Source organism: Bos javanicus, chromosome 5 (genome assembly GCF_032452875.1).
Source record: "Bos javanicus breed banteng chromosome 5, ARS-OSU_banteng_1.0, whole genome shotgun sequence".
Lineage (NCBI taxonomy): Eukaryota > Metazoa > Chordata > Mammalia > Artiodactyla > Bovidae > Bos > Bos javanicus.
This window is the reverse complement of record NC_083872.1, coordinates 100,475,257-100,484,742: the sequence shown is the minus strand read 5'-3', so window position 1 is coordinate 100,484,742 and position 9,486 is coordinate 100,475,257.

Genomic DNA, 9,486 nt, shown 5'->3' with positions numbered 1-9,486 from the left:
CCTGGAATCTTCCCTCTAGCTCTTTGGCACCAAGACCTGACCTTGCTCAATAGAAAGTAGATGCCAGTAATGGCAGGCTTCAGGTCACACCCCTTGCTCGGTGGGGCCACCCAGCCCCATCCACAGAAGACAGGCCATAGGCTGCATAAAGTTCTTCCGAGCCCACAGTAGCCTATGGCCATGGTTGGCCCACAGGAGGGCCCCAGGACCCAGGCTCACCTACCAGTGATCTTGCTCTCCAAGGAGCCCACTCTGGACTCTGAGTCAGCCTTACCCAATAGGGAGCAAACACCAGAGGTGAGAAAATGATAGTCAGACAGCCTGTAAAATCAGCCTGTTCACAGCAGGCCAGACCATGCCCTGGGATCAGCTTAACCTCAGCCCTCACCACTAGCAGGCCAACACAAGCTTTAGGACACCCTAGGCCAGACCGTGTACCCAATCATGACAGGAACCAGCACCCCCTCACCAGCAGCCTGACACCAGATCTGGGATCCCTGGGCCCTGCAATCAGACTCCAGGGCTGCTCTACCTGAAGGTAGTTCTTCACTAACCCCAGGACCTGGTTTCACCCACTAGAGGGCAGGCAACAACCTCAGGGTCTTCTGGATCTTGACACAAAAAAGGACACAAGGACTTCCCTGGTGGCCCAGTGGTTAAGAACCGCCTTGCATCAGCATCACTTTTGCTGTCTTGTACACAGGGTTATTGTTATCATCTTTCTAAATTCCATATATATGCGTTAGTATACTGTATTGGTGTTTTTCCTTCTGGCTTACTTCACTCTGTATAATAGGCTCCAGTTTCATCCACCTCATTAGAACTGATTCAAATGGACTCTGTGGGAGAGGGAGAGGGTGGGAAGATTTGGGAGAATGGCATTGAAACATGTAAAATATCATGTATGAAACGAGATGCCAGTCCAGGTTCAATGCACGATACTGGATGCTTGGGGCTAGTGCACTGGGACGACCCAGAGGGATGGTATGGGGAGGGAGGAGGGAGGAGGGTTCAGGATGGGGAGCACATGTATACCTGTGATGGATTCATTTTGATATTTGGCAAAACTAATACAATTATGTAAAGTTTAAATATAAAATAAAATTAAAATTACAAAAAAAAAGAAAAAAAAGAACCGCCTTGCAATGCAGGGGACATGGATTTGACTCCTGGTCAGGGAGCTAAGACCTCACATGCCATGGAGCAACTAAGCTCACACTTCACAACTAGACAATTCATGTACTACAAAGATCCCACAAAAGACAACAAGATTCTGCCTGCTGCAACTAAGACCTGATGCAAAATTAAGACAAATTAATTAATTTGAAAAAAGAAGAAGCAGATTCACAGATAGGAAACACACTATTGGTTACCAGTGGTGAAAGGGAACCTCTAATGATGTGAATGTAGACATATTAATAAAGCTTCTGATTCTCACTTTTTTGCATTTATTACTGTAATCTATTTGTACCTTTCTATCTGTCATGTACACACCCATCTATCCATCCATCTGTCCATTCACATGCACACCCAAAACACAGGTGTGTGTAAACATGTGTGTAGTTACCCTTTACCAAGAATTCCGTGTTAATCTGGCAATGAAATAAAATGTCTTCATAGATTCTGTCCTATTTATTCCTTATAACAATAGCTAGAACACAGGATTAATTATCTTCATATTATAAATGCAGAAACAAATGCTCAGAGAGATAATATTTAAGGTCATCTAAGGTCACTTTCGGAGAAGGCAATGGCACCCCACTCCAGTACTCTTGCCTGGAAAATCCCATGGATGGAAGAGCCTGGTAGGCTGCAGTCCATGGGGTCGCTAAGAGTCAGACACGACTGAGCGACTTCACTTTCACTTTTCACTTTCATGCATTGGAAAAGGAAATGGCAACCCACTCCAGTGTTCTTGCCTGGAGAATCCCAGGGATGGGGGAGCCTGGTGGGCTGCTGTCTCAGGGGTCGCACAGAGTCGGACACGACTGAAGTGACTTAGCAGCAGCAGCAGCAGCAAGGTCAGTTTAAAATTATAAAAAGCACTTATGTACACTCAATATTTTTTGTCCTTTTGCTCTCGAGCTCTTTTCCTGTCCCACTTCTTTTGTATTCTTCTCGTTTGAATTTAATTTCTGCTAGTTCATAGCTTAGAGAACATTCCATGAGGAAATGCTGGAAACTCTTTTGGAGATCTAAGGCTACTCTATGCATATGTGTAAGCATTTTATCCACTTTTAAATAAATCATGAGTGACATTATATCCATTCACTAAAGAAAGACACTTCTAGTTAAAATTTGTCAAAATTGAGATAGACAGCCTTGAAAGGCAGAAATATTCTCATCACTGAAGGTCTTCTAATACAGGCTGCTAGGAATGCTGTAGTTGGGAATACCACATTAGACAAGAAGTTTTGTTAAGTGACTGCTGAAGTCTCTTTAACTTTTAAGATGATCAGATTTATTTATTAAGAGAGTTATCGAGTAGCCAGCATTGGAATTTTTATCAGTGGTTTCAATTGTTATCTGCAATTCATATCAAATGTTTAGTTTTTCCCTTTACTGTCTTTATCTTGAAGTTTTATAGGTTGCCTATTCCAGTCCTTTGGCACACAATTCACTCATTTTGTCTAACATAAACCCTATGAATTGTTGTGCCTGGTGGGGTTTTGTTTTGTTCTGTTTTTGTGCCTTGCTGTTGTCACTTGTTTGTTCGTATTTCAGGCACTAACTACAACTTTGTTAGGTTCATTCGATCCTTATACTTCTTTAAAAGCACTTTTAGGTCTCATTATGCATCCTTAAGCCACCTTCAGACTTTCTCTACTTCTATTTCTTTTTTTTTTTTAATTGGAATATAATTGGGGTACAACGTTACATTAGTTTCTGCTGTACAATATCATGAATCAGTCAAATATATACATATATCCTCTCCCTCTTGAGACTCCCTCCTACCCTCCTCTTTACTTCTATTTATATTTTCCATGATTTTAAGGTGGTAAGGAGGAAACAACAGAAGCTGCTAGATGCCTAATGATTCTTGACATCAACCAGAGTTAAGATCAGTCATTTAAAAACAACTTCATTCACTTTAGCCAGACATTAGCTATTTCCACCCATTCTCGGGCTGTGCCAGTTGAATCGGGGGAAAAATATCTTGATTACAGGATGGGGCAAAACTGTAGTAAACAACCTCTTTCATTTCTGTAAAAGCACATTTAAAAAATCTTTTGTATTGGAATATAATACGCATGCCACAAAATTCAACTCCGAGTATCTTTATATACACACAAGCTTATGTATGCCCTCTCTTGCAGATATAAAACTCTGCATATTCTCCCAAACCTTCTGCTACTTTGCAGCAGTACTTTCACCCCTGCCATACCTCACTTCCTTTAGCAGTTTTCCTCCCAAGTAAGAAAGTTAGCATTTTGAGGCTGTCTTGTATTTGATTTTTATTTCTCTTCCTTTTATTCTCATTCATTCTATGCAACTTAACTGTCATGTGTATCCAGTTGTCATGCCTGTCAATATATAGCTCCAGAATAATAATAGAAAAGGTGGTAAACTAATCCAGATCAATAGGAGGAAACCAAGATCCTTGTATACATCACTTATAAAAAAAACACTGGGCTTGACTAACAAGATAGAATGGAAACAACTGATGATCAAAATAGGCTCTTGCAATCCAAATAAACTTTCACTACTGGTTTAAATCAAATATAAATGTAGACAAACTTGTTAGTTCAGAAAAGAAATCAGAAAATTGACTCATCCACAGGCAAGGAACATCATGAAATGAGTGACAACTTTTTGTTCTCTAACAAGAAAAACATCTTGAGTGGAGCACATAGAAAGTAGTATTTATCTTGTATAGCACTTCATGCTATTTTTGAAGTGGTCTCTCACTTTTCATTTTTATAGAAAACCTATACACCAATCATTAATAATAATTATACACAGACATTGTCTGTATAGATTCAAACACATTTATTATTTGTGTGACTTTGAGCAAGTTACCTAAATGCTCTTTCTCAGTTGTCTGTTTTGTAAAATTGAGAGGAAAATTGTACTAATCTTGTAAAAATGATACAATGATCAGATGAGACACTATATGGACAAAGCTCAGAATGTCCATACCTGGCATTTATGTCAAACATATTTCTCTCTCTCTCCTATCTATCTGTACACATATATTCTGGTATATTTTGTGTTACTTTGGAATCTGCTTTTGAACCCCAGCATTTATGTGACCTAAAATAAAGCAATTCTTTGTGAATAATTTTATGTATGAAGCTATATTATGTTTAAAGAAAGTTACATCTTTATGTCCTTTATTAGATCACTGATTCACTTTTGTTGGTGGTCAGCATTACTCTCTAAGTTTTAATGTATTGAAATACCTGCAATTATGACAACCAAAAATCTGTGCATACCTTTTACTTGCTTTATACAGCCAGTACTCTTTCATTTCTGTGGAATTGAGAAGATTATATACAAGGATCAATGACCATCCCCTAAGTTTTACTCAATCTTGCTAGAGGCTTGGGTAACTTCACTGTGGTTGGTCCATGTCTGGTGAATTTTTGGAAGCAGCCACTTATGGAATTGGATCAATCTGATTCTAATTTTGGGTTTAAATTGCTATTTTTTTTTGACTTCTGGAAAGTTACATGAACTCTTTTCATGGTGTTATTTCACTGCTCCTCTAGAAAAACATCAGATCAGATCAGACGCTCAGTCGTGTCCAACTCTTCGCAACCCCATGAATCGCAGCATGCCAGGCCTCCCTGTCCATCACCAATTCCCGGAGTTCACTCAGACTCGTGTCCATCGAGTCGGTGATGCCTCCAGCCATCTCATCCTCTGTCGTTCCCTTCTCCTCCTACCCCCAATCCCTCCCAGCATCACAGTCTTCTCCAATGAGTCAACTCTTCACATGAGGTGGCCAAAGTACTGGAGTTTCAGCTTCAGCATCATTCCTTCCAAAGAAATTCCAGGGCTGATCTCCTTTAGAATGGACTGGAGGATCTTCTTGCAGTCCAAGGGACTCTCAAGAGTCTTCTCCAACACCACAGTTCAAAAGCATCAATTCTTCGGCGCTCAGCCTTCTTCACAGTCCAACTCTCACATCCATACATAACTACTGGAAAAACCATAGCCTTGACTAGATGAACCTTTGTTGGCAAAGTAATGTCTCTGCCTTTGAATATGCTATCCAGGTTGGTCATAACTTTCCTTCCAAGGAGTAAGCATCTTTTAATTTCATGGCTGCAGTCACCATCTGCAGTGATTTGGGAGCCCAGAAAAATAAAGTCTAACACTGTTTCCACTGTTTCCCCATCTATTTCCCGTGAATTGATGGGACCGGATGCCATGATCTTCGTTTTCAGAATGTTGAGCTTTAAGCCAACTTTTTCACTCTCCACTTTCCCTTTCATCAAGAGGCTTTTTAGTTCCTCTTCACTTTCTGCCATAAGGGTGGTGTCATCTGCATATCTGAGGTTATTGATATTTCTCCTGGAAATCTTGATTCCAGCTTGTGTTTCTTCCAGTCCAGCATTTCTCATGATGTACTCTGCATAGAAGTTAATAAACAGGATGACAATATACAGCCTTGACATACTCCTTTTCCTATTTGGAACCAGTCTGTTGTTCCATGTCCAGTTCTAACTGTTGCTTCCTGACCTGCATACGAATTTCTCAAGAGGCAGATCAGGTGGTCTGGTATTCCCATCTGTTTCAGAATTTTCCACAGGTTATTGTGATCCACACAGTCAAAGGCTTTGGCATAGTCGATAAAGCAGAAATAGATGTTTTTCTGGAACTCTCTTGCTTTTTCCATGATCCAGCGGATGTTGGCAATTTGGTCTCTGGTTCCTCTGCCTTTTTGAAAACCAGCTTGCACATCAGGAAGTTCACGGTTCACATATTGCTGAAGCCTGGCTTGGAGAATTTTAAGCATTACTTTACTAGCGTGTGAGATGAGTGCAATTGTGCAGTAGTTTGAGCATTCTTTGGCATTGCCTTTCTTTGGGATTGGAATGAAAACTGACCTTTTCCAGTCCTGTGGCCACTGCTGAGTTTTCCAAATTTGCTGGCATATTGAGTGCAGCACTTTCACAGCATCATCTTTCAGGATTTGGAATAGCTCCACTGGAATTCTATCACCTCCACTAGCTTTGTTGATAGTCATGCTTTCTAAGGCCCACTTGACTTTACATTCCAGGATGTCTGGCTCTAGGTCAGTGATCACACCATCATGATTATCTGGGTCGTGAAGATCTTTTTTGTACAGTTCTTGTGTGTATTCTTGTCACTTCTTAATATCTTCTGCTTCTGTTAGGTCCATAACATTTCTGTTCTTTATCAAGCCCATCTTTGTATGAAATGTTCCTTTGGTATCTCTAGTTTTCTTGCAGAGATCTCTAGTCTTTCCCATTCTGTTGTTTTCCTCTATTTCTTTGCACTGATCGCTGAAGAAGGCTTTCTTATCTCTTCTTGCTATTCTTTGGAACTCTGCATTCAGATGCTTATATCTTTCCTTTTCTCCTTTGCTTTTCGCTTCTCTTCTTTTCACAGCTATTTGTAAGGCCTCCCCAGACAGCCATTTTGCTTTTCTGCATTTCTTTTCCATAGGGATGGTCTTGATCCCTGTTCTCCTGTACAGTGTCATGAACCTCATCCCATAGCTCATCAGGCACTCTGTGTATCAGATCTAGTCCCTTAAATCTATTTCTCACTTCCACTGTATAATCATAAGGGATTTGATTTAGGTCATACCTGAATGGTTTAGTGGTTTTCTCCACTTTCTTCAGTTTCAGTCTGAATTTGGCAAAAAGGAGTTCACGGTCTGAGCCATAGTCAGCTCCTGGTCTTGTTTTTGCTGACTGTATCGAGCTTCTCCATCTTTGGCTGCAAAGAATATAATCAATCTGATTTTGGTGTTGACCATCTGGTGATGTCCATGTATAGAGTCTTCTGTTGTGTTGTTGGAAGAGGGTGTTTGTTATGACCAGTGCATTTTCTTGGCAAAGCACTATTAGTCTTTGCCCTGCTTCATTCCGTATTCCAAGGCCAAATTTGCGTTACTCCAGCTGTTTCTTGACTTCCTACTTTTGCATTCCAGTCCCCTATAATGAAAAGGACATCTTTTTTGGGTGTTAGGTCTAAAAGGTCTTGTAGGTCTTCATAGAACCATTCAACTTCAGCTTCTTCAGCATTACTTGTTGGGGCATAGACTTGGATTACTGTGATATTGAATGGTTTGCCTTGGAAACGAACAGAGATCATTCTGTCGTTTTTGAGATTGCATCCAAGTACTGCATTTCAGACTCTTCTGTTGACCATGATGGCTACTCCATTTCTTCTGAGGGATTCCTGCCCCCAGTAGTAGATATAATGGTCATCTGAGTTAAATTCACCCATTCCAGTCCATTTCAGTTTGCTGATTCCTAGAACATCGACGTTCACTCTTGCCATCTCCTGTTTGATCACATCCAACTTACCTTGATTCATCGACCTGAAATTCCAGGTTCCTATGCAATATTGCTCTTTACAGCATCGGACCTTTCTTCTATCACCAGTCACATCCACCGCTGGGTATTGTTTTTGCTTTGACTCCATCCCTTCATTCTTTCTGGAGTTATTTCTCCACTGATCTTCAGTAGCATATTGGGCACCTACTGATCTGGGGAGTTCCTCCTCTTTCAGTATCCTATCATTTTGCCTTTTCATACTGTTCATGGGGTTCTCAAGACAACAAAAAACATGCCTTTCCCAATTTAAACACACGACTTCATCATTCTGTTTCAAAAGTTGTTAAATAAAATGATATTTTAAAAAGTACACTGGCTGCGGAGTGGGCATATGAGTCTGCAGTGATGCTAAAAGATGATGCTGTGAAAGTGCTGCACTCAATATGTCAGCAAACTTGGAAAACTCAGCAATGGCCACAGGATTGGAAAAGGTCGGTTTTCATTCCAATACCAAAGAAAGGAAATGCCAAAGAATGCTCAAACTACCGCACAATTGCACTCATCTCACATGCTAGTAAAGTGATGCTTAAAATTCTCCAAGCCAGGCTTCAGCAATATGTAAACTGTGAACTTCCACATGTCCAAGCTGATTTTAGAAAAGGTAGAGGAACCAGAGATCAAATTGCCAACATCCACCAGATCATCAAAAAAGCAAAAGTGGTCCAGAAAAACATCTATTTCTGCTTTATTGACTATGCCAAAGCCTTTGACTGTGTGGATCACAATAAACTGTGGAAAATTCTGAAAGAGATGGGAATACCAGACCACCTGATCTGCCTCTTGAGAAACCTATATACAGGTCAGGAAGCAACAGTTAGACTGGACATGGAACAACAGACTGGTTCCAAATAGGAAAAGGAGTTGTCAAGGCTGTATATTGTCACCCTGTTTATTTAACTTCTATGCAGAGTACATCATGAGAAATGCTGGACTGGAAGAAGCACAAGCTGGAATCAAGATTGCTGGGAGAAATATCAATAACTTCAGATATGCAAATGACACCACCCTTATGGCAGAAAGTGAAGAACTAAAGAGCCTCTTGATAAAAGTGAAAAAGAAGAATGAAAAAGTTGGCTTAAAGCTCTGACCCACCTCCCAGAATATTGGAAATAAAAGCAAAAATAAACAAATGGGACCTAATTAACCTTAAAAGCTTCTGTACATCAAAGGAAACTATTAGCAAGGTGAAAAGACAGCCTTCAGAATGGGAGAAAATAATAGCAAATGAAGCAACTGACAAGCAACTAATCTCAAAAATATACAAGCAACTCCTACAGCTGAACTCCAGAAAAATAAATGACCCAATCAAAAAATGGGCCAAAGAACTAAAGAGACATTTCTCCAAAGAAGACATACAAATGGCTAACAGACACATGAAAAGATGCTCAGCATCACTCATTATCAGAGAAATGCAAATCAAAACCACTATGAGGTACCATTTCACACCAGTCAGAATGGCTGCGATCCAAAAGTCTACAAATAATAAATGCTGGAGAGGGTGTGGAGAAAAGGGAACCCTCTTACACTGTTGGTGGGAATGCAAACTAGTACAGCCACTATGGAGAACAGTGTGGAGATTCCTTAAAAAACTGGAAATAGAACTGCCTTATGATCCCACCATCGCACTGCTGGGCACACACACTGAGGAAACCAGAAGGGAAAGAGACATGTGTACCCCAATGTTCATCGCAGCACTGTTTATAATAGCCAGGACATGGAAGCAACCTAGATGTCCATCAGCAGATGAATGGATAAAGAAAGCAGTGGTACATATACACAATGGAGTATTACTCAGCCATTAAAAAGAATACATTTGAATCAGTCCTAATGAGGTGGATGAAACTGGAGCCTATTATACAGAGTGAAGTAAGCCAGAAGGAAAAACACCAATACAGTATACTAACGCATATATATGGAATTTAGAAAGATGCTAACAATAACCCTGTGT